Here is a 2,505-nt window from a genome sequence, read left to right as displayed (position 1 = left end):
GCCGGGAGCAGGAGCTGGACGTTCACCTGCTGACGGACGTGGTGTGGTCACTGTGTGTCCTGCGGCAGCCCCGGGACACTCACCTGAGCCACGTGCTGCACCCCGACTTCCACTGCCGCCTCCGCGGTGAGCGGGAACGGGAACGGGAACGGGAACGGGAATGGGGATGGGGATGGGGATGGGAATGGGGACTGGGGAATGGGAATGGGAATGGGAACAAACGGGGATGGGAACGGGGATGGGGATGGGAATGGGGAATGGGAATGGGGAATGGGAATGGGAATGGGGATGGGAATGGGAATGGGAATGGGGACTGGGGAATGGGAATGGGAATGGGGAATGGGAATGGGAATGGGAATGGGAATGGGGATGGGAACGGGGATGGGAATGGGAACGGGGATGGGAATGGGGATGGGAACGGGGATGGGAATGGGGATGGGAACGGGAACGGGGATGGGAACGGGGATGGGAATGGGAACAAACGGGAACGGGAACGGGAACGGGGATGGGAATGGGGATGGGAACGGGAATGGGGAATGGGAATGGGAATGGGGAATGGGAACGGGAATGGGAACGGGAATGGGAATGGGAGCAAACGGGGATGGGAATGGGAATGGGGAATGGGAATGGGAACGGGAATGGGAATGGGGAATGGGAATGGGGAATGGGAATGGGAATGGGGAATGGGAACGGCAATGGGGAATGGGAATGGGAACAGGAACGGGAACAGGAATGGGAACAAACGGGAATGGGAATGAACAGGAACGGGAACAGGAACGCTGAGCCCATGGCAGGAGCAGGGATGGGGCAGGAGCACGGCCACGGGACTGGGATTTGGGGATTTGGGAATTTGGGAATTTGGGAATTCAGGGATTGGGCAGGAGTGCAGCCCTGGGGCTGGGATTTGGGAATTCAGGATTTCAGGGATTCAGGAACTTGGGAATTCAGGGATTCAGGGATTCAGGGATTTAGGAATCCAGGGATTCAGGGATTCAGGGATTTAGGAATCCAGGGATTCAGGAATTTGGGGATTCAGGGATTCAGGAATTCAAGGATTCAGGGATTTGGGGATTCAGGGATTTGGGGATTCAGGAATTCAGGGATTTGGGAATTCAGGGATTCAGGAATTCAGGAATTCAGGGATTTGGGGATTCAGGAATTCAGGGATTTGGGGATTCGGGGATTCAGGGATTCAGGGATTCAGGAATTCAGGAACTCAGGAATTCAGGGATTCAGGAATTTGGGAATTCAGGAATTCAGGAATTCAGGATTCAGGAATTCAGGATTCAGGGATTCAGGAATTCAGGATTCAGGAATTCAGGGATTCAGGATTCAGGAATTCAGGGATTCAGGATTCAGGAACTCAGGGATTCAGGGATTTGGGAATTCAGGAATTCAGGGATTCAGGGATTTGGGAATTCAGGAATTTGGGAATTCAGGGATTCAGGGATTCAGGGATTTGGGAATTCAGGAATTCAGGGATTCAGGGATTTGGGAATTCAGGGATTCAGGGATTCAGGGATTTGGGAATTCAGGAATTCAGGATTCAGGAATTCAGGGATTCAGGAATTCAGGATTCAGGAATTCAGGATTCAGGAATTCAGGGATTGAGGGATTCAGGAATTCAGGGATTCAGGATTCAGGGATTCAGGAATTTGTGAATTCAGGATTCAGGGATTTGGGGATTCAGGAATTCAGGAACTCAGGAATTCAGGGATTGAGGGATTCAGGAATTCAGGATTCAGGAATTCAGGAATTCAGGGATTTGGGGATTCAGGATTCAGGATTCAGGAATTCAGGAACTCAGGAATTCAGGAATTCAGGGATTCAGGAATTCAGGATTCAGGAACTCAGGGATTCAGGGATTCAGGAATTCAGGATTCAGGGATTCAGGGATTTGGGGATTCAGGGATTCAGGAATTCAGGAATTCAGGAATTCAGGGATTCAGGGATTTGGGAATTCAGGGATTTGGGGATTCAGGAATTCAGGGATTCAGGAATTCAGGAATTCAGGGATTTGGGAATTCAGGGATTTGGGGTTTCAGGAATTCAGGATTCAGGAATTCAGGATTCAGGGATTCAGGAATTCAGGATTCAGGAATTCAGGATTCAGGAATTCAGGGATTCAGGAATTCAGGAATTCAGGATTCAGGAATTCAGGATTCAGGGATTCAGGAATTCAGGGATTCAGGGATTCAGGAATTCAGGAATTCAGGAATTCAGGATTCAGGAATTCAGGGATTCAGGAATTCAGGATTCAGGAATTCAGGATTCAGGGATTCAGGAACTCAGGGATTGGGCAGCAGTGCAGCCCAGGGGAGGTGGGCTGGGGTTACCTGTCCCAGGTGTTCTGGCAGGTGCAGCCCAGTCAAATTCGGTGCCAGCCCCGCCATGGCAGGGACCGGCCAGCGGCTGCCACAGTGTCACCTCCGTGCCACAAACCCCGTGTCCCCTGCCCCGGGGCCCGGGGGGTCAATGCCACCGGAGACACGCCGGGTCTGGGAA

General features: G+C 51.8%; 1 non-coding gene across 1 annotated transcript; it reads left to right on the top strand.

Moving 5' to 3' along the window:
- Positions 1 to 2,358: 2,358 nt before the first annotated feature.
- On the top strand, positions 2,359 to 2,493 carry LOC117245420. The gene has a single exon (XR_004500103.1). It is a non-coding gene; the product is annotated as a small nucleolar RNA SNORA5 (small nucleolar RNA).
- Positions 2,494 to 2,505: the final 12 nt, after the last annotated feature.

Source organism: Parus major, chromosome 22 (genome assembly GCF_001522545.3).
Source record: "Parus major isolate Abel chromosome 22, Parus_major1.1, whole genome shotgun sequence".
Taxonomy (NCBI): domain Eukaryota; kingdom Metazoa; phylum Chordata; class Aves; order Passeriformes; family Paridae; genus Parus; species Parus major.
Note: the sequence above shows the minus strand (reverse complement) of the source record. Positions and strands in the feature narration are given on the sequence as shown.